Source organism: Puma concolor, chromosome B4 (genome assembly GCF_028749965.1).
Source record: "Puma concolor isolate L17-30 chromosome B4, mPumCon1.1.hap2, whole genome shotgun sequence".
NCBI classification, from domain to species: domain Eukaryota; kingdom Metazoa; phylum Chordata; class Mammalia; order Carnivora; family Felidae; genus Puma; species Puma concolor.
The window spans coordinates 16,812,158-16,835,832 of record NC_141673.1 but is presented as its reverse complement, the minus strand read 5'-3'; the positions used below and the strand labels follow the sequence as shown (position 1 = coordinate 16,835,832).

The window sequence follows — 23,675 nt, the reverse complement described above, 5'->3', positions numbered from 1 at the left end:
AGGAGATCTTGTTCGGTCTTCATAGGAACACTGAGAGGTAGACATCACTGCTCCTATTTTATAGGAAGCTGAGTGGTAGAGAAGGAATCTGCCTGAGGCTCCAGAGCTATCAAGTGGCAGAGCCAGCATTTGAACTCAGGCCAGTAGACTCCTGCTTTCCTGCCCGTGTTGGGCACCAACTCTGTGCCAAGGCTGAGCTAGACGTTGGGACTAGGAAACAAAATAAAGAGGCTAAATTACAGCCCTCAAGTCTCTCTGTTGCACTGTCTCTGGGAGAGACAGGCATAGTGCAAGGAATGATAGTAGCAGGATCTATAAAGCAGGAGATCAGAGGTACTGCACTCTGCCAGGATGTATCAGGGACAGTTTTGAGGAGGTGGGAATGGCTGAGACTTACACAGGCACCTTCATGGAAGGCAACAGAAAAGAGCACGTCCAGCAAAGGACCAGCGTGTGCGGTAGCCCATGGTTGGCAATCACGAGATGCTCGCTGGTGTTGTGGCACAGGGTGCACTGGAGGAGATGGAAGATAAGGATGGGAAGGGGAGCAGGATCTGACCAGGCAGGGCTTGCAGAATCGGCTGGACCTTTGTCCTGGAGGAGCTGAAAACTCATGTATCCATGTGTTTAGTCATTTGCTCACTCAACATGTATTTACTGAGCACCCAATATACACCAAGGACTCTACATTAAAGAGTTTTAAGCAGGAGACAGGTGCATGCTTTGTACCTTAGGGGGAGAAAAGGTACCTGTGTGGAAATTAAGGGGTCTCCAAATGGCCCATGTGAAAGATGATCCAAAAATGACCAGTGGTAGCAGCTGGGAGATTAGGGGCATATGTAATGGCATGAGGGACCTGCCCACTTGACAGACATAGGGATTTAACTGAAGCTCTGGATTTCCTCTATAAAACACATTGGTGAAGGTATGCCCACATCATGGAAAGTGCCTGTAAATGTGGGCATGTCTGCAGGACACTGACATATGCCTCCTGTCGTTTAGAATTGTATGTTTATCAAGGATCATTTGTGCTTGGTTCCAAATCTTTGCTGCAGCCTTTCCCGTTAGTCACTTAATGCAATATTAGCCACAAAAATAAAATAAGTGTGAAAAACAAAAGGAGAAATGTTTCTATGAATGCTGAATCGAAAGGTTTGAAAAGACTTACTCAGGAGAATTGAAAAAAAAATTGCCGTGGAGTTGGGTGTGGTTGAAACAATGAAAGAATTGGGGAAATCATAAAATTCTAGCAAGATTCTGCACTCCGATTGCTTTACAAGGGTCTTTAAGGTCTCTCTCTGCTTCAAAGCAGCTGACGCTGGAAACTGTAGATGATGCATGATGGGTGTGGTTTATGTAAGAAAGATGACAAGAAGTTCCAGTCAGCAGACCCGTTCTCAAAGAAAAACCTTGGCTCCACATCAAAAGAGTGGTGAATGAATGTGCATTTATATGCTTTAAGTTAAAATTAAACAGGTTTGAAGTATTATGTATCATTCTTTAGCTTTAAGAAAAGTTTTTATTGAAGTGTAACATACATAGAGAAAAGAGCACCTATCTAACAGTGTAGCAGGATATATTTTCACAAAGGGAACACTCAGGGTAGCCGGCAACCAGATCAGGAAACAGAACTTTGCCCCCACCCCCAAAATCTTTCTTCGTGTCTTATTCCAATCATCGCACACTCTTGCCTCAAATGTGATGGCTACTCTGACTTCTATCAGCATTGGTTACGTTTTCCTATTTTATAAATCAAGCTAAATGTTTTTGTTTTGTGTTTTGGGCTTGAATTCCTTTGTTTGGCATTATGTTTGCAAAATCCACCCATGTTGTTCAGTGTAGCAGTAATTTGGTCAGTCTTATATGGTATTCCATGAGCTATAGTGGTACCCAGTAAGCACTCAATAAATAGTAGCCAAAAAGAGATGTAAGTAACCCTAGCAAAATACGACCACATCTGGGTAGCAGTCCATCTGAGTTCAATGGTGCTTTGGAAGTGGTTGATAACTCTGTTTATCTACCCATTTTATTATTGGGGGATATTAGTGTTGTCTCCAATGTCTTGTTGTTGTGAACGCTTCTGCTATATACATTTTTATACAGGCCTTGTGATGAACATATACATGCATTTTTTTTAATGTTTATTTATTTATTTTGAGAGAGAGAAAGAGTTCCAGCAGGGGAGGGTCAGAGAGAGAGGGAGAGAGAGAATCTCAAGCAGGCTCTGCACTGTCAGCTCAGAGTCTGATGCAGGGCTCAAACTCACAAACTGTGAGATCATGACATGAGCTGAAATCAAGAGTCAGATGCTTAACAGACTGAGCCACCCTGGGGCCCCATCTTTTGAGCATCTTTCTAGAAGGAAAATTGCTGGGCCCTAAGTTGTATTTGTATTCAGGTTTTGTAGATACTACATGGATTTTCCAAAGTGGTTGTGTCTGTTTACGCTTTTCCTCTGTAGAGTATGAAAGTCCCAGTGTTTCCAACATCCTTGCAAATATTTGGTGCTGTCTGTGCCACTGTTGTTTCTAATTTTAGCTATTCATGTGGGGGTGATGTATTATCTTATTGTTTGTTTTTAGTACATCTTTTATTGTGGAGTAATTTTAGATTTACAAAAAAAAAAAAATGGCAAAGATAGTACACAGAGTTCCCATGTTGACCTCACCCGGTTTTCTCCATTGTTAACATCTTACATTACTATAATGTATTGGGCAAAGCTAAGAAACTGTCATTGGTACATTACTATTAAGTAAACTCCAGACTTTATTTGGATTTCATCAGTTTTTCCATTATTTTCTTCTTTCTGTTCCAGGAGCCATTCCAGGGAACCGCATTGCATTTACTTGTCATGTCTCCCCAGCCCCCTCTGGTCTGCGACAGTCTTCCAGTCTTCCTTTGTTTTTATGGCCTTGATGGTGTTGAGAAATACTGGCAAGGTATCCTGTAGCATATCCACTAATCCAGGTCTGTCTGATGTCATTACTAGAATAGGGTTAAAGATTTTTGGAAAGAATAGCACAGAGGCGAAATGTTCTTCTCATTACACCATAATTAAAGACTACATACCAACCACATGACATCACTGATGAGGTTAACCTTCATCACTTGATTGAGATAGTCTTTTCCGGGTTTCTCTACTGCAAAGTCCCCATTATTCCTTTCTCTATTCTATAGTTTGGAAGTGAAGCACTGAGTCCAGCCACCATCAAGGTGGGTGGGAAGGGAGAATTAAGTTTTACTTTTATCTTCCTCATGCATTTGTTCATTCATTCATTCATTCATATCAGTATGGACTCATGTATATTAGTTTTGTACTTTGGGTTATAATCCAGTACTATAGTGACTTACTTGTGGCTCAAATTTTTCCAGCATTGGCCACTGGGAACTCCTTCAGGGTGGCTTCAATTCCCTTTAACATGTCCCCCACCCCTTTGTTTTTTAAGCATTTTTTTTTTTTTTTAACTTTCTGGTACTTAAAGTCACTTCTGGTTCATATTGTATTTTCCCTGCTCCAGACTTAGAATTGTCCATTTCTCCAAGAAGCTTTGATCCCTTTTATTGGAGAATAGAATTTAGAAACCAAGATCTCAGTGCTAGGTGTCTTATTGTGGTTTTATTTTGCATTTCCCATGAAGATGATCCCATTTTCAAAATGATCATTGGCATTTGGAATATTCTTTTTAATGAAGTGGCTGGCTATTCATGTCATTTTTCTATTTTTCTCTTGGAATGTCTACATTTTTCTTAGAGATTTATAGACAGTTTTTATTTTTGTGTGTATTCTGGATTTGAGTCCTTCATTGAGTATACATATCACAAATATCTTCGTCCACTCTGTGGCTTATATTTCCATTCTCTCAGGACTGTCTTTGAAACTCAAACGTTCTTGATGTTATCATGGTACAACTGGTCATCTTTTCCCTTATGGTTCTGTTTATGATCATAAGAATATTCTCCAAGGTTATCCCCTAAAAGCTTTATCATTTTACCTTTCATATAAGACACCTGGAATTGATTTTTGTGTGTAGTGTGAGGTAGGTTGAGGATGTTTGCTTTATGTTTTTATATGGGTTTCTAATGACCAAGCCCCATTTATTAAAGAGACCATACTTTCCTTACTCCATGCATTTTTATCTTTGTTTCTGGAATCTTTGTTCAATTCTGTATGTTTATTTGTCCACCCTTTCAACAATGGCACACTATTTTAATCACTGTAGCTTTATAAGGCTTGATACCTGGTAATGCAAGTCTTCCAATATTTTTTCTTATTTTTCAGTGTTATGTTGGCTATTCTTGGCCTTTCTCACATACATGTTAGAAGAACAGGTCAATTCTCTCTCTCCCTCTCTCTCTCTCTCTCCCTCTCTCTCTCTCGCTCTTTCTCACAAATACACCCCTTCACTAGGAATTTCACTGAACCTATAGATCAATTTGGGAATAACTGACACTTTTAAATTATGAAGTCTTCTTCTCCATGACAATATAGCAGATTCTTTCTATTTATTTAGGTCTTGTAAAATTTCTCTCAGTAAGACTTTTCAGTTTTTAGTGTAAAAGTCAGACATATTTTGTTTTAATTGTAAGTAGTTGGTATTTTTTGATGCTATTGTATAAAGTAGCTTTAAACTTTTCATTTATAATGATTTACTGATAGCATATCCAATATTATTTTTTAAATATATTGATGTTATATCTGCTAACCCTTGCTAGCTTCCCTTATTAATTTAATGATTTGTCTGGAGAATCTTTTGGCTTTTCTATGTACACAATCATATATAAATAAGGACAATATTTTTTTTTCTGATCCCTATACCTTTCATTTATTTTTTTTCCTTTTATTTATTTATATATATTTTTCCATGACTTCCAGGACAATGTTGACCAAAATTCTGGTAGTGGATACTCTCGTCTTACTCTTGATCTCGGATGGACACTTTCAATATTCCATTGTTAAGTATGTTTTCTGTAGCTTTTAAAAAATATATGTACTTATCAGATTAAAAAAGTTCTTTTCACTTGAGGCTAAATTTGCCAAGATTTTTAAAAATCATGAATGGATGTTGGCTTTATAAATGCTTTTTACTCATTTATTGAGACAATCCTATGATTTTTGTCCTATATCAAATTAATTGGTAAATTACATTGATTGATTAATTTTGAACATAAAACCAACCTTGTATTACTGGAATAAACCCAACTTGGTTGCCACATACCATTCTTTTTATATATGGTTAGATAACATTTGGTTACAATTTTTCTATCTATGTTTATGAGAAAGATTGACCTGTAATTTTTAGTTCTTATAGTGTTCTTGTAAGGTTTGTTTTCAAGATTCTGCTGGCATGATAAGACAAGTTGCGAAGTGTTTTCTTTTTTTGCTTTTATTTGGAAGAGATGTTTAAGATTAGTGTTATTTCTCTTTCAAATATTTAGAAGAATTCACCAGTGAAGTCATCTGGGCCTGGAGACTTTCTGGGGAAGTTTTTTAATTACAGGTTTAATTTTTAAATTAGATATATTACTATTTCAGGCAAATTCCAGAATTTTTTGATTCCTGAAAATACAGTTAAACTAAAATGTGCTAAAGAGATCAAGATTAAAATGTAGTCACCAAGTTCACACAGCCTAGTGGTTAAGAACATGAACGCTGGAATTCTACTCCAGTCCTCTTCAATAATGAATTTTAAATACAAACAAAACAAAAATCCTTGTTTATTCAGCTTTAGTATTAGAATCTTAAACAGTCAACAGAATCTTGGGTTAAATTTTTTAGCATATTTTTGCTCTACTTCCTAAGCTTCTGCTCTGTGCAAAAGCTTTAAGCTAAAAGAGTGTTGGGCTTACTTCTCTATGCCTTTCTTCTCTCAGAGATCTTGGACATTCAATTCTTCGCTGCCTGGGAAGCCATGAACTATAACTTTTTATCTCCCCAGCTCTGTGAGATTCTTGAAAACTTTCCTGGCATTTCTGCCCTTGGCAACTGTCCTCTGACTGGACACCTTGGAAATTCCAGGCAGCGAAAGAGAGAGGGATTGTTGGCTCACCTGACTGTGGTTACCTTCTCTCCAAGATCTTGACTTCTCCTGTGCTGGCTGCCTCAGCAACTGTCAAGTGCCTTCAAACAGATTTGTGTTTGTAATTTAATTGGATTTTATAGTTTTTTCTTGACATAAATGGTGTGTTGCAAGCCACTCAATATAGGTAGAATTAGATGTTTGAATATCTTTATTGTTATTATTAATTTATCACTTGATTTGACCTTTAAAATGTTTATTTACTTATACTGAGAGAGAGAGAGAGAGAGAGAACAAGAGTGCACGTGAGTTGGAGAGGGGCAGAGGGAGAGGAAGAGAGAATCTCAAGCAGGCTCCATGCTGGCAGCACAGAGCTGATGCAGAGCTCCAACCCACAAACTGTGAGATCATGACCTGAACCAAAATCAAAAGTCGGATGCTTAACTGGCAGAACCACCCAGGTGCTCCATTGATTTGAACTTTTCATTTAACCAATTGACTAAGGTTAATTTTCAATTAACCAATTGTTAATAAGAGATAAGAGATCTACTATGATGATGATATTAATACTAATTAGTGTCAATATTAACTAACTGTAATATTAATAGTAATAATAGCAGCTAACATCCTTGGCTAAACCACTGGGTGCAAGACTCTATGTTAACTTGCTGCTATGTATTCTCTTATTTTATCCCTTAAAACCCCTGGAGGTAGATATTATTATATTCCTTTTTTTTTTGGAGGAGAAACTGAACTCAGAGTAACCTGCTCACATCCATAAGGCTAATAAATGGTGATAATAAAATATGAGACAATGCTACTCCATACCAGAAGCTACAGCCTTCAGAAGATATTTAGAATGCATTTACCTTACAGTTGATGTATTTAGAGGCACACGAGGGTAACTGAGCAGGGGAAAGTGTTTGAAGGTCTAGAATAGGATGCAAAAGAGCCAGTGTAGAGGGCTGAAGCGGTCAGATTCCTTTAATGTAGGAGACTGGCTTCTTACCTAGAAAAAAGGGGGATTCTAGTTTCAGAATACCCTATTTCCCTCAATCTGAAATTCGGCACTTCACATGTTTTATGTTCTCACGAAAAAGGGATGCGTCTTACAATAGATGTCAAAAGAAACTTGTCAGCTGTCCAGCACTGGAATCAGTGGTGATGAGGAATTCATCTCCAGCGCATGGTGCAACCTGCCTGCATTCATCTGATTGCCACTTCGGCTGGGTGACTTACTTGGGTAGCACCTTACAGAGTTAACCATTACTTAATCTTGTCCCCTTCATGAAGCTTCTTCAAAAAAGTTATAATAGGATTAAACATCGAAATAAGAACTTGCTGAATTCACAGGTTTTCCATCGTTTTTCAGGAAATGCCATTAATACCGCTGAAATTGCCAAATGTTTTGGAATTCAGCATAGACTTCTCAAAGCCAAAAGTGGCTGGTGTGACTGACTCGACTGACTCACGTGTCATGAAGAGCATCAAGCACCCAGCGTCTAGCTGTCAAAAGTTTCCAGCTGACTTTCAAAGGAAGCCATTTGACTTCCAGGAATGTATCCTTCAAGGAAGGAAAAAACAAAACAATTAATTTAACCGAATCGGAAATGCAAACCAACTCCAGCATTCTTTGATATGCCTGGAAATTACTCTGTTAGCTAAAGGTTCCAAAAAGGTCAAGATCAAAGTGTCGATCACGAGAAGGACAAGAGCCTATTGTTAAAACACAGGTCTGGCACCATACTACCTGCCTTTCAGTAGCTAGGGAATTGGGGACACTTATCTCTGCCTCCCCGTCCTCAACTTTACACAGGGAAAATAACAGCGCCTACCTAAGAGTTGTTGTGGGGACTAAGCAACTCATCCACATAGACACTGAGAATGGTGAGGGCTCCATAGATGTTAGGTATTAGGATGATCACCATCCCTGATGGGCCCCAAGCTGTGCCTGACTGCTCATGGCCAAACGTGATTCAGAAAAATATTGAGATCTGGAATTTAAAGAGTCCTTAGGGGCTAATTTTGAATGTGATATTGTTGAAGGAAGGGGTATTGATAAACGTCATGGATAAAAGTACAAGGATAATTGTCGGCCACTAAAGGTTTTATTTGTTGTTGTTTTTGCTTATGCTTAATATAATCCTTCTTTTGCTTTTTCAGTGAGCTGCTGCTACACTCCCATTTCAGTAAGTGAAGTCAATGATCCATTCTCCCATCACCATCCCTGTAGTCTGTCCACTGCAGCTGCCTCTTAGTAGCCTCCCCATGCATTCTTTGGCCCCTTGGCAATCTTTGTTATGCACAAATGACAGATGCTGCTAACAAACATAAGTTAGATTGTGTTGCTGCCTGTGCAAAAGCATCCAGTGGCTCCCCACCACAGTCACAATAAATCCAAAATCCTTCACATGGTCCCCTGAAACTTCTCTGCTGTGCCACCTTTCTGGTCTGGCTGTGCACTGGTGTTTCTCACTTGCTGTTCTCCTCCATGTCTGTCCGTCCCTCCTAAGGGCCAAGCCCGTCTTGCTCAGAACCTTTGCTGTCCTCCTTCCTCTGCCCGAAGGCTTCTGGGTTGACTTCTGCCCACTCTGCGGATGTCGGCCGAAGCCTCATTCCTCAGAGAAGCCTTCTTAGATGTTAGGTCTGAATCAGACCTCATGTTACAGTCTCCCCACTTGCCTTTTATAGTACTTACCACAGTTTGTTTTTCTTTATCCCTTTGGGTGATTATTTGCTTAATGTCTTTCCCTCGACTCACTCCTCTAAAATCCAGAAGGGCATGGATTGTGCAATTTTTCAAGTGTCAGATCCCTAGTTCCTGGCACATTCTTGCACATGTGCTCTCTCTCTCTCTGTCTCTCTCTATGCGTATAGTTGCACATATCATATACATTTCTTATTAAAATATAATATGCACAAGGTATACACACTTTAAATGTATAGGTTGATGTGAAACTAATATTACGCTGTATGTTAACTGTAATTTAAATAAAAACTTAAAAAAATTATAAAATAAAATGCCCAAGCTTCTTTAAATAGGCAATCTTCTCCAAATGAAATTCAAATGCTTCTTGTTTTGGCTTGAACTACGAATGCCTCAGAACCAGTTTGTTTGGTTCTAGCTTTATCCAACTGCGATAGAAGCTTATAATAAACAGCAGAATATAACACAAAAACAAAAAGCAACCACACAAAAATTTACAGGTTGATGAATTTTTATATGTAAATACTTTCATGTGACCAGCACCCAAAGCAAGAATGGAACATGATGAACCCCTAGAAATCTCTCTTCTGCCCCTTCTTGTCGCACCACAAAGGCGACTATTTATTTGCTCTTTTATCATCAGAGATTAATTTCCATTTCTGAGCTTCGTGTAAATGAAATTGTAAGCATGTACTCTTATGTCTAGCTTCTTTTGCTCAACACCTGTCTATGAGATTTATCCACGTCATGCAAATCCTCGTAGTTCTTTTTCATTGCTGTGTTGTAGTCTATTGTGTGAACATGCCACGATTTATTAAACCATTGTGTTGTTGATAGACAGCTGGATTGTTTCCAGGTTGAGGGTGGGGTATAACAAATGATGCTGCTAAGAATGTCTTTTTTGCCTGCCCACTGGCAGACATAGGCATTGATCTCTCATGAGTTTGTAACCAGGAGTGCGATTGAGGGGGCCCCCCAGCAATTTGGCAACCATGTATGTGACAAAACATATTTTCTCATATGTTTGTTACATGTTTTGTCACATACATAGTTGCCAGATTTTCCAAAACTGTGGTAACTAATGTAGTATGGGGGGAGCTCTTGCCTCTATTTCTGATAGGGATTCTGCCAGAGTTCAAGAATTCACCTTCAGTCTTTTTCGGTGTGACAGCGATGAACTCCTTGACTTACCTCACCTTGGGCTAAGCAGCAGCCCTCTATCACACCCACCCTGGCTGCAAAGGTCTCACTAGCACAGAACACAGCTATCGTAACTGCTCGGGGGTCCAGAGAAAGTCACAACATTTCTTCTTTCCCTCATATGGCTTTTTAGGCAATCTTGACTCTCTTTCTTGGGTGTCTGGAGCCCCCTCTCCTTTGGTTTTCCCCTTTCCCCTCTGTTCTATCCTCTTCTCCTGGGATCCTGCATTTATTCTGAGCGTCTTAGGCTGGAAGTGACATTTCTGGTGCCCTCTTGCTTCTCTCCTTACTCCCTCATGTTGGTGTATTGGTCAGGGTTTTCCAGAGAAACACAATCAATAGGACATAGATAGGTATAGGTGTAGGTGTAGGTATGGGTAGAGTTATATTTATTGAGATATACCTTATACGTATCAAAATTTGCCGTTTTTTGACCTACAGGGTAATGAGTTACGACAACTGTTTACATTTGGGTAACTACCACCATAACTGAAATACAGGACATTTCCATCTCTTTGCAAACTATCCTGGCGACAGAGGCGACAATCCCCTCCCCCAGCCCACAGGAGGGCTCTACCTTTTACTGCACAATCGCCCCCCAAGAAGGCCACCCTAGCAGGTCCTGAATGCTTAACTATAGGGATAGCTCTGTCTTCTAGATGGGAGGCCCTGGGGGCATGCTAGCTGAGGATGGAATGGCTGGTAGAAATGAAAACAGCCCCAGGGACAAGGTTGGGGAGATGGGGGACTGAGATCTGGGGAGAAGCATCCATACCAGGGGGTGAACCCGAGCTTGGTGTGGATTGGCGGGGGGAGGGGGGGTGCGGTGCATGCAAAACCAGAAATGGAGATGCAGGAACTCAGCCTCCAACGTGGGTTCTTTGGCTGGGCCCTCCCCAGTCTTCATGTGCCAGCAGTGTCCCCTGACTGCAGGGATATGGGCTGAGATGCAGTCCGGGTGGCCTCACAGACGTGCTGATTTCAGGACGTGCATGTGCGTGCACGTGTGTGCATGTGTATTTGGAGACCGTGGCAGGGAGCTGTCCATCTGGAGGCATGCAGCTACCCCCGCATCCACAGTCGGGTGGGGAGCTGGGGGCCTCTTCTGCCCGCGCCCGTGAGAGCCCCCTGCTGCCTCGCCAGCGAGCCCTCTGAGCAGCACGGGGTGGGGGGTGGGAGGGTGTCAGCCGTCACCCCCCGGCTGGGGCAACCGCACATTCTTAGACGCTCTATGTCATGGAAAGAAAGGTGACGTGCTTCGTCTGCTCTGCTCTCCCCAAACATTACCACTCCAGCAACAAAGGGAGGCATGCGGTGAGAGACTTTCTCCTCTCGGAGGCCGGGGAGAGTTTTTCAGATCCTGGAGTCCATGGTGATATTAAGTTTGAGGAATTTTTCAAATCATCATCCCGCAGAAGCAGCTGCTAACCACCCTCCTGCACCTGGTTCTCTGGGAGACTTAGTTCCAGGAGAGGGACACTGCAGGCACGGACAGCACGCTTTCTTTCCCTTGGCTGTTTGCTTCAAGTGCGGGGCATGTTCAAACATCCAGCCCCAACACGTGTCCCTGTTAGAGCAGTGGGTAAAGTGGACAAGGTCTCTGTCTTCAGGAGACAGCCTGGCAGGCCCTGTGGGGGTGCTGGGAGGGGCTCCAGGGGCAGGGGGAGCCATTGCCTCTGTGGTCCCAAGTATGACTTCCCTGTGCCTGTGCCTTTTACAGAGTGACTGTGGTGGTCTGTTCTCTTTCTTGGAACGGTGCCCTTGCCATGTGCACACAGTCTCCTAGTGGAGAAGAGTGCATCTGTCCAAGCTAAAGCCATTCCAGACCAGGTGACAGCCAGCTGATTCCAGAACACATGAGCAAGGCCAGCCTCGGTCAGCAGCATGGCCTCCGGTTACCACAGCTGACCACAGACTCATCAGGAAGCTCCGTCAAGAGCAGCGGGACCACTCAGCTCACCTCTAGACACCTGAGCAAAAATAAAACTTTATGTTTTGAGCCTCTGAGTTTTGACGTTATTTCTCATGTAGCAAATGCTAACTGGTTCAATGTGTAGGGCACATGTCCTGCCTCTGAGAAACTCACCTTCTAGTGATTGCCCAGAAACCTCTTCATTCCTAACGCAGATGTGATTTGGCTAAGCGGGACAGCATAGAGGCTAAACTGGCTTTGGAGCCTGGTAGAACTGAGTTGTTGTTGTTTTAAGTTTATTTATTTATTTTGAGAGAGAGAGAGAGAGAGAGAGAGAGCAAGCGAGAGCAAGGGAGGGGCAAAGAGAGAGGGAGGGAGAATCCCAAGCTGGCTCTCTGCTGTCAGTGCGGAGCCCAATGTGGGGCTTAAAGTCATGAAGCATGAGATCATGACCTGAGTTGAAATCAAGAGTCAGATGCTGGTAAAACGGCGTCTGAATCCTGGTTTTGCCACTTGTGCGTTGTGTGAGTTCAGTCTCAGTTATCTGATCTGTAAATGGGTGAAATGATAGCATCCACACGGGCAGTATCTATTGGCTGAAATATAGCATCCATGCGGGCAGCTGTCCAGTGTGTCCATTGGCTGTCGGCTTCCAGCTGATCCTTCTATAGTCTCCTCTGCATACGAACACTGGAACCCTGAGAATTCCTTTTCCTAGAGTCCGTTGCTACCGCTGGCTTCCTGTTGGGGTCTGCCACTAGGATCCATTGGTGGGAAACCAGGAGTCAGGAAACGCACATCTGTCTGCTCCTGGCAGGGCCTTGAGCAGCAGCAGTGGGCTGCTGAGGCCACTGACCGCAGGCAGTGGTGGTGCCACTGGCATTGTTGGTGGGTTGTGACTCCAGTCGAGGGTTACCTGCAGCTTCCTCATCCCCAAGGAACAGTTCTCTGCTCCCCTTTGCTCCTCCGGCCTTCCTATGCTTTTATAACCAGTACCCAGCTTTAATTTGCTTTGTACTTGAAATATGTAAAGTGGCTCCTGAAAAAGACCCCCCCCCCCCCAAAAAAGCCCCTGAAAGGGCTAACGGACTCAACCAGTGGGAGCTGAGATCAGGAGCAGATTTGAACCCCAAGAGAACTGGTCATGGATCGTGGAGTTCTAGGGTTCTGGTATCCTTACTGTGATGTTGGAAGCCTAAGTGGTGATAGGAAATATTGGGACTGAATGAAATTGTATGGAAAATAAAGCCCCAGGGTGAGTTGGGCCAGGCACCAGCCCTGTCCTCTTGTGCTCGAGCCCATTTCCTCACCTGCTCGAGAATGGGGGTCCATGCTTGGAAATAAGAGCCCATCTTACTGCTTGGCTGACTCATTGGGCTGTCCAGGCTTTGCCACCCCCACTGAGGTGGTGACTAGAAATTGGGAGGTGGACAGCCCCACAGCCTAAGTGTGCTGTTGGCTTACAGAACAGCTGCAGTTTGGAGCAGGGAGGGCAGATGTGGAGGAGGAGCACAGAAAAGCCACTGGACCACATGCTGTGAAGATTTCATTCTTGTGCATCTTTCTAGAGCATTGTCATTTCTAGTACATTCTAGTGCATTCTAGAACATCTGAAGTTGTTGGATTTTGGCCAAAGACCTTGATTTTGGCTTTATTGTGGATTGTCTTTGTATAGACTGAGAAAAGATGAAGCTCAGGCTCCGGACCTCAAGCACTTTGAAATAACTGTCCTTTCCAATCAGCACATTACTACACATTATAATTGCTTGAAATTAAAAAAAAAAAAAAAATCCATGCTGGAGATCAGCCCTGGAGATTCTAGAAGTCAGGCATGGGGTCTGGCCTTCAGCATTAAAAGAAATCCATCCACAGGGGATTTTAATGTGCTGGTGGAGTCAGAACTAATCTACTAAGCCTTGACCCTTACTCTATTTTAGGAATGAGTGGCTGATTCCAGTTTCCCTTCTCCTGCTGAGCAAGATGGCACTTTTCTTGGAAGGCCAGCTTCACCTTCCTTCACCTTCCTTCAATGCTTCCAACTTCCAAAAATACCTCACCTCCAGAAACTCTGCCAAAAGTTCCATGATGACAACCTGTCCCCGAAATAAAGGATGTCTTTGACTTCCCGGTTAGTGATACTAATAATAGCTAAGATTGTTTAGTGCTCACCAGGGACCAGGCGATGTTTCAGGTGCTTTCTGTGCATTAATCCATTAGAGCCACACGACAGCCCTACAGAGGCCTGTGCCATAGGGTAGTTGTAAATGCAGGCTCTGGAGCCCCAAGTACTGCATGTGAGTCCTGACCTTGCCCATTACCATCTGTGTGACCTTGAGCAAGTTACTTCCCCTCTTTGTGCCTCAGAGCCTTATGGGCAATACGAGCATCTATTTCTGAGGGTTGGTGTAAGAAGCACATGAATTAACTCAGGAAAGTCTTCAGAAAAATGCCTGAATACCTGACACATAAAAAATGCAATATAAGTGTTAGTGAGTGTTATCACTCCTATTTTTGAAGGTGAGCTGATGGAGGCGTTGAGAGGTCAAGGAACTTTCCCAGCTAGTAGATCGTTGTGACAAGCTTTCTGTTTGTGCAGACTTTTGCAGTTAAAATCTTGTCTTGATGGGTGCTTGGAGCAGCCTGATGAGGTAAGTGGTTACCATCATTATGTGGGTAAGGAACCTGAGACTCAGAGAGGGGAAGTAACTTGCTCAAGGTCACACAGCTGACTTGAGGTAGAGCTGGATCTCTTATCAGGCATGGTTTCTTCATGCTGTGGGGCTGACCCCACACCTTCCCCCCAGAGCTACGATTGTGGCAGAAACCCCCGCCTCTGGCTGGTCACAGCCTTCCCGCTGAGCCCTGACCCACAGCCCGACATCCTGACAATCATCTGGTCTTGCTACCCTTCCCTCATCTCTGTCTCTCTTCACCATAGGCGCTTGCCTGATGGCACAATTTACCATCCTCCTTGACTTCTCCTCTCCTGGCTCTGCAGGGGAGCCCCTTTCTGTAGCTTTCATGGGCCACAGCTCCCCTAGGGTCACCTACAGTCTTGATCCTTTGACCCTAGGTCCAGCCCTCTCTCCCTTACACCAAGTGAGGGCTCCTGTGGGTTGGCTCTCCCATGCCATTTCTTCTTCTGTTTCTTTTTAAGAATTTTTTTAAAAGTAGACTTCACACCCAGCATGAAGCCGAATGCAGGGTTTGAACTCATGCCCGTGAGATCAAGACCTGAGCTGAGATCAAGAGTCAGATGCTTAACTGGCCGAGCCACCCAGGCACCCCTCTCCCATGCCATTTCTGAGGGATTGGTAGTGGCTGCCTGCAGTTCTGTGTTCAAAAGGATTCCGAGGCCATGCCTTGGCTCAGTGGCAGAGTGCCATGATTGATGTACTGTGCCACGGAAGCAGGAGAGGGGGGTGGGAGTGTGCATGGCACGTGTGTGTGCCATTGACAGCCTATCCTGCATTAGTTTATTGTGAGATATGGGACGTGTGTGCTTACTGAGACTCTTCCTCTAGGTCTAACTTTGGTGTCACATCTTCCAGGAAGCCTTCCCTGGTTTCCCGCATCCAGCGAAATCCCCTGTGTCTGTGCTCCTGCAGCTGTAACCGTCTGGCCTCTTGTCTGTGTTTGCCATTGACCTGTAGCTCTGTGAGCGGAGAGTCTAAGTAGCCACTCCATTGTTGTATTCCCAGCACCTTAGAATTGTGCACAGCAAATACTAAGTGCTCAATAAATGTATGACGAACGAATGCATGCATGAATGCATGGATAATGGAGCTGAATTTGGTGCTGCTTTCCGTACCTCTGTCTGAGGCTTGGTTCCTCACTGAGCAAGGCTCTCTCTGTTTACTGTTGGCCAGTGCAAGGCTCCTGACTTTCTGGAGGCTCAAGAACCATTAGTCTCTGAAGTAGTTCCTTGTAGCAGCCCCTTCTCTCTTCATCCACCCTCCCACCCCCCAGTTCAAGCCATCTTCTGTTTGAGGCAGCATGAATGTTGCCTGCATGTTGACTGCAACAATGTTACAGTATTTCACAACCACTTTACAGGGAGGAGAACAACACAGGCATATCTGTATCATGGATATTTATTTTCCTAAATAAACAGCACTTACCAGAGGCTAGTTGTAGAAAGAGTGAGTCTGCTGGACAACTCTGCCCCTGGGGGAAAGGGAGGCCCATGGAGAAAGACCTAACGGAGAGAGAAGTAAGGCTCTTCTCATTTCTTGAAGAGGGGAGAGGAGAGAGTAGGGGATGGATATAGATCTTTCCAGATAAGGATTTGATGGAGTGGTTCAGAGATTAGTGCGTCTGAACATTCATTCATTAATCTCTTCATTCATCCACTTGCCATCTTTCTTGGGCACCCACTGTGTATTGGGAACCTGTTATGTACTGCTGTTACCATGGGGAACAAGGCGAACCCCGTCTCTGCCCCATGCAGCTTATACTCCAGGCAGGCAGGTGTCACTCCCAAGGACAAATGTAGTGAAGACCCTCCCAGGGGATGTATGAGTGGCTAGGGAGCGGGGGCCCGGAGGCCAGTCAGCAGCTGTGGCCAGCTCTGGCTGCTCAGCAACTTTCCCTCCATTTCTAGCTTGAACATCCTGATTCCCTGTAAAAAGAAGCATCTCTCCTTGCCCTTGTGCAGTCATGCAGAGTGAAATCAAAGCGCCTGTCCCTCCTCAGCCACTCAAATCCTCTCTCTCTCTCCTGGGACTTTGAATTTTGAACTCAGTGAAGCCCGAAATGTAACCCAACCTGTAGGGTGCCTTTGTGCCGGTAGCAGAGGCCTGCTGAGGCAGTGAGTCGTTTCTGCTGTTTAGACCCCTACTGCTGTCCTGGTGGCTGCCTTTTTTGAGAACGGATTGCCAGTGTTTCCTCTGACTCTGTGACTTACCTGATAAACTTCAGATAAATTCCTTTCCTGCGTATACTGGCCACAGTCACCTTCTGTTCCTTGCCACCAACGTCCTCTACTTGATTTAGTTGCCTTGCTGGGTCCTGCTCAGCTGCACCGTGTGTCAATGTCAATTACCCTGGCAATGCTGGCCCCGAATGGGGCTTCTAAACATTCCTATTACTTCTATCAAGATGTATTCTGAGAACCCCAGACACTTCTCATAAAATAATTTTTTTCTGAATTCTATTGTAGTATAAGGATTAGCAAAAAATGTTTCTGTAAAGGGCCAGACTGTTTGTGTAAATGGCCGTGTATTTTAGGTTGGGCGAGCTGTACGGTGTATTAGTTTTCTCTGCTGAAGAGCAGTTTATCACAAACTTGGCGATTGTACACGACACACAGTACAGCAGGGTCTGGGCATGGCTTAGCTGGATCCTCTGCTTGGATCTCATAAAGCTGTAGTCAAGTGGGTTCACATGGTTATTGGCAGGATTGAGTTCCTTGCAGTCATAGGACTGAGGCCTCCGCTCCCAAGACCACCTGTAGTTCCCTGCCATATGGCCCTCTTCATAGGAAGCTCATGTCAATGCAAGCTTGCTTCTTCAAGGCTGGTAGGAGAGTCTCTCCAGTCTGCTAAAACAGAGTTTTAAAGTAATGCAACCAAGAAAGTGATATCCCATCACTTTTGCGGTAATCTGTGGGTTATAAACAAACCACAGTTCCACTCATATTCAAGGGGAGGGTATATTATACAAGGTTGTAACTCATGGGGGGGTCACCTAAAAGTGTGTTGGCTTTGTAAAGTCTGTTGCAGGTATTAAACTCTGCCTTTGTAGTGCAAAGCTATAGATAGCTATAGACAATATGCAAACCAATGAGCATATATATGTTCCAATAAAACTTTATTTACAAAAACAGGTCGAGGGCCAGATTTGGCTCATGGACTATAGCTTGCCAGCCCCTGGTTTTTAAAGTCATACTGTTGGTTTGCACCAAGAGATTTTTATAAGGATATTATTCACTACCTCATTTAACATTCCCTTTATGATAAATCTTACAATAAATTTCTTTCTGGTAACTGTTTTTCTTGAGCAACTGGCTCTGGTTTTAATATCACAAACACTATTATTTGCAAAAAAAATCTATTGAAGTAAAATATATAGGCAAAATTGTTTTGAGCACCGTCGTTTGCCTATTTGATTAGGTTCCCTTCTTCTGTTTGGTTGCTAGGAATCTCAGAGCCAAAGTACAGCCCTGCACACCAAGTGTAAACGACTCCACAGTATGCATTTTCTGTATTTGCCTCATTTCTTACTCCGTTTAATGCTCTAATCTTGATTCCTCTTCTTTCACACTGACATCATTCATGTCATCTTACTGTATTGTGTGTGTCTAAATCCTCACTGTATAAGGTGGGGAAAATGTTTTATAAAAGAATAAACAATTGTCTTCTGTTATGTATGGTGCATTGGAATATGAAGAACCCCTAGCTTCAAATTAGGACAAAGAGTAATTCAGTGAAAGAACATTCAAAGTTCTCCTCTTATGCTACTAAACTTGAGAGAGTTGAAAAATTTTTCTACAGAGAATATTGCTGGTTTCTTCTTGTCTATTCCAAGCTTGGGCTTAAAGGAAAAGATTAATACCAGCTCATGGACATTGTAGGCTGTACTGGGCTGCACCTGGGTAGGGCTGGGCTGGGGCAGGGATTCTGGCTCAGTGTTTCTGGACCCATGAGATCACAAGCTACATCCTACAAGGGTGCCATTGTGTGTGGTGCCACGGTGGTGATTTCACTGCTGAGCGGTCTCCCTCCAAGATCTCTTTCAGCCTGGGGAAGGCAGCTGTAGAATGGTTCTTCAGTGAAATCATCAGGTCCAAACTGCAGCTGTCAGTCTTACCCTGTAAACCCAGGCCCCAGCCTCCTCTCCTGGGGTGGAGGTGGTAAGGGGTAAGCAGGCTGCCTTAGTCAGCAGTGGTGATACTGAGCTACTGGCCCAAAGGGCCTGAGATAATTTTGTTCAGGTGATCTCCCTGGAGAAACCTGGCCCTTCCCATGAAGCTGAATCAGGAGACCAGCTTTCTGAGGCCAAAGGATTTTGGCTGCCTTTCTCCTTTCAAGCTATGGATGCCCTGGGATCTTGGGATTTTTCTTGGGGGTGATGTGTGCATGATTGAAATGTCTCCTGAAGTGTCTAGCACAATGCTTGACACATAGTAGGGATGAACCAAAATGAGCTAATCTGGGGAAACATATATTACATGGCTCCTAGCAGATAGTTTCCCTTATCCAGCAAATGTGTACTAATTGGCCTAGAGAGCCAGTATAACACAATGGTTAAGAGCAAGCATTCGGGAGCCAGGCTGCCTGGCTCAAATCTCGCCTCTGACACTAACCAGCTGTGTGACCCTGGACACAGTACCTGAATTCTCTGGGTTTTCTTATATATAAAATGGAGATTGAAACAGATGTTGAATTTCTATTATGTCTCTGCTTTCTCTCTATATTTGCTCTCCCTGGGAGAAGCTAGCTGCCATGTCATGAAGAAATTCAAGCAACCTAAAGAAGATATGCATGTAGAAAATCTGAGGCCTTCTGCCAACAGCCACATGAGTGAACCATCTTGGAAGTGGATTCTCCAGCCCCAGTCAAGCCTTCAGATGACTGCAGTCCACACCAACATCTGGATGACAACCTCATGAGAGACTCTGAGCTGGAATGGTATAGTTAACATATTCCTGGTTTCCTGATGCTTAGAAACTGTGTGAAATAGATAATAAATATTGTTTTAGGCTACCACACTTTGGAGTAATTTGATATACAGCAATAAATAACTAATACAGATTTTTTTTCTATGTATAAGACTGACATGGTTTCGGCCATCATGGAGGTTATGTTCCAGTGAAGCATAGGAATGAATAGGCCAACAATTACAATACAATGTGAGAAGTGCTCTGGGGAAAGCCCAGGGTGTGATGGGAGCATATAGGAGGGATGTCGGTCATGGTGGTGGTCAGAAGGGCTGCCTACAGTTAGTAACATCTAAGTTGCATCTTGAGGATGAGCAGAGCTAGTCAAACAGGCAAAGGAAATGGAGAAGAGTATTTCAGAAGGGATGGCATGTGCAAAGGTCTGAAGGTGAGAAGTGACAAGTAGGGGCAGGGTTTGGAGAGGGGCTACCTGATATTGGCCTTTGGGCTCCATGATAAAAGAATTTGGACCCTGAAGGGTTTTAGGCAGGCCAGATAAGACTTGCACTGTGGAAATATCAATCAGACTATGCATGAGTGTAGGACTAAAAAAAAACCAAGAGAACTTAACAATTTATTTTTATTTACTTGTTCTATGATGACATTCTATTTACTTGTTACTTATTTGTATTTTTTCTGTGATCATATTCTATGATGACATTACCAGATATATGAAGACTTATTTTTTTAAAAATAAATAGAAGTCACTCTGAATATACAGAATATACTTGCTTTACTGAAAATAATTTTAGGTTGTGAATATTTTCTCATAATATTATTGTGAAATAAAGTCTAATAGGATGGCATAGTGTATTTGAATGTACCACAATTGATTTAACCATTCTCCTATTGAACGGTTTATTTATTTATTTATTTATTTATTTATTTATTTATTTTCACTTTTTTTTTTTTTTTTTTTTTTCACGGTTATAAATACTACTAGGGTAAATGTGAGAGGTCTCTAAGAACCTTGCATGGTGAGTTTTGTTTCTGGTGGTTTTGAGTAAGGAGTTGAGGGGCACGTGGGGACAGGAGTATGTAGAAGATGCAGGTGGTAGATTGGGCCCTAATGACCTAGTATTTTGGTGACATCATCATTGGTATTTTCTGAGACATTCCTGATTTGGAACATTCCACCTCATTGGAGCCATATATCCTGAGTTTTTGTTTGGAAAATATTATCACCCCTCCATGCCATGAACTTCACACTTCAGCGACATGGACTTGCCTTTCACGTCCCACGCCTGCTATGCTGTTCTCGCTTCCCGGCCTTTGCTTAGGCTGACCCCTTTGCTTGGAATGCCTTCCCTCCACTTTATCTGTCTGCCTCCTTTTCACTGTTCTTTGGCTCATCTGAGATCTCCTCCACAGGTGTTCCTAGTCTTGTTCTACCCTAGACTGGGTTAGGATCCTCCTCTCCATGCATCCATGGTGCCCTGTGCTTGCTTCTTTTCAATGAACTTAGCTCTTGCCCACTCAGCTGTGAACTCCTCAAGGGCAAATGATCACAGATTTAGAAAACAGAACAAACTATTTCTGCATAGAACCAAAGGGATTGCTCTAAAAGCAAAATCAGGGCACACCCCTTTCCTACTTTAAAATCCTCAAGGGGCTTCTCGTTACACTTGGAGCAAGAGTGGCACTCTTTCCCGTAGCCCCAGTGGTCCTCTGAGACCGCGTCCCTGTCTCTCACTCCTAGTCCACCTCTGCTCTCCCATCTCACCTGTGTGTTTCTGGGACAGACTGAGTTCTTCCCCACCCCATGGGCTTTGCTATGGCCATTCTGCTGGCCTGAAGGGCTGTTTCCTATCTTTCCATGTTCTGCTTCTCCCCATGATTCAGAGTCTCCATGACCACACAATCTAACCGCCCCCCCTTCCCCCAGCTGCTATTGCACAAACCTGCTTTATTTTTCTGAGAGCGCTAACCACAAGGAGAAGCTGTGTGATTTATTTACTTGTTCACATGTTTGTTGTCTGTCTTTCCTGTAAGGACATCAACTCTGTGGATGTAGCCTGCTGTTTGCTTTGTTTGATTGTGTATCTGCAGCATGGAGAACAGTGCTAGACACATAGTGGGTGCTCAGTAAAGATTTGCTGATGGAATAAAGATCAACCAGCAATGAAAGTAAAGCATGTTTAAGTGAGAATGTAAGTCAATGAGGAAGAGGTGAGTCAAGCATTTGTGTTACATGCAACAACATATTTTTGATTTATTGTCCCTTAGAGGAAACCTACTTTCTCTTGCCATAAAATCAGACTTAAAGCAAAAAATTCATTAAAAAGATTTAAAGGCTTGATTCGTGATGGGAAGAACTTATTGTCTATGTCTCCAGTCAGGTTTCCATTGGGGAAATTAAGGGGGAGTTGAAGTAACATTTGGTGCTGGCCTACCAGCTACAGGCAGTGCTGGGGTCATGAACAGAATAATAAATGGCACTTACTGTGGGCTTACATGGTCGTACTGTCCCTGCCATACATGTGACATCCCCTGTGTCAATTAATCACCACAATGAGCTACAAAATTGGCCCTGCCATAGACCTCAATGTACAGAAGAGGAACCAGGTCCCAAGAGAGAATTTGCCTGAGGTTTTAATTCCATTCTCTTTGGCTTTGCCACTTGTCATCATGCAACCTTGTGTATAACCCTCACAGCTACCATTAATTGCGTGTTTTCAGAGGCAAGGCCCAGGCTTTAGGTGGAAGCATGTTTATTAACCAGGATCAGAACCCAAAGTCTCTGCCCGCTTTTCACCTTAGGCCACACACCCTACTGAGTAGCTTCGGCCATCCTCTGCCTTCAGTTTCTGGTTTGTTCTGGTTTGGGAGCAGATGTCAAAAGAACATTGTGATCGATTCATCTGTTGCTGGCAAACCAAGGGCCTGGGAAACTTTTGCTGATCCGAGTGGGATGCTAATGCTGATAAATGGTTTGTTGCTTGGTGTTGGGGTGATATGTGCCATTTGCAAGAGTAACTCAAATGTTTATTGAAAGCCCACTAACTGTCTGATATTCACAGTATAGGACTGTTTTGTGGGTCCTGGTGTCAGCAGAACTAGGTTTGAATCCTGACTGTGGAGCTTATGCCTTATGTCACTGTGAGACAATGCCTTTTGAAGGCACCCTTTATGTGGGTGCATGCAGAAAACAGAGGTTACCTACCTCATAGCTGGTGATTGATTGTGGTCATGCTCTCCACATAGTGCCTATAATTGGCCCTCAGTAAACATTAGCTATTGGTTTTATTTTTATTATCATTATTATGTCAAACTTGAGGACTGTCAGTTGTCAGCACAGAGCCTGTAATGGGGCTCGAACTCAGGAACCATGAGATCATGACCTGAGCTGAAAATCAAGAGTCAGGCGCTTAATCGGTTGAGCCACCCAGGTGCCCCCATGATCTGGAGCTTTGGGTTAATAAGACGGGAGGTAAGTGTGTGTGGGGAGATCACAGGGATTAATGAAATATTTACTTCATTACACTGAGATCTTTCAGGGGAAGAAACTTTTTATTATTGCCATGGTGCAGCCTGCTACCTGATACATAACAGGTGCTCAGTAAATTTTTATTTTTGAATAAAATGAGATAGATCAGAGGTTGGCAAACTTTTCCATAGTAAATGGAAGTTTCCATAGTAAATATGTTGGGCTTTGTGTTCTGCATGGTCTCCGTTGCGACTTCTCAAGATTTCCGTTGTAGTGCAAAAGCAGTCATATGTAGTCTGGAAATACATGAGTGTGGCTGTGTTCTGATGAAACTATTTTCAAACACTGGCAGCAGGACAGATTTGGCTGTGGGCTGTACTTTGCCCAGTCCTCATATGGATGCTGATGTTGATAGATGGTACCATTTATCAAATGCATACTCAGGGCGAGGAACTGTTCAAAGTACTTTCAAGCATAATATCCTGAGATGCTGATAGGGAAAGTGGGCTCATCATCAAGTTTAAATATCTTGTCCAAGTCCGCAAGACTACAGAGCCTTGATTAAGGAGATAATGTTAACAATCTTGAACATAATCCAGATGAGTGTGTGAATTAAGTCTAGATCCTTACTACTCAGTGTCTAGTCCCCAGACCAGCAGCATCAGCATCATCTGGGAGCTTGTTAAAAAGACTTTGGGGTCCTCCCCAGAACTCCTGAAATAAGAATCCACATTTTCACAAGACTCTCAAGT

The 23,675-nt window shown here is 43.2% G+C and overlaps 1 protein-coding gene across 3 annotated transcripts in view; it reads left to right on the top strand.

Annotated features, from left to right (window-relative positions):
- Positions 1–19,276: 19,276 nt before the first annotated feature.
- Positions 19,277–23,675, top strand: part of LOC147578935 (uncharacterized) — a 175,251-nt gene continuing 170,852 nt past the window's right edge. For all 3 annotated transcript variants that reach the window (XR_015253377.1, XM_086712464.1, XM_086712466.1), the window contains exon 1: positions 19,277–19,467. The gene's annotated coding sequence lies outside the window, so the exon portion shown is untranslated. The remainder of the gene's footprint in view (positions 19,468–23,675) is intronic.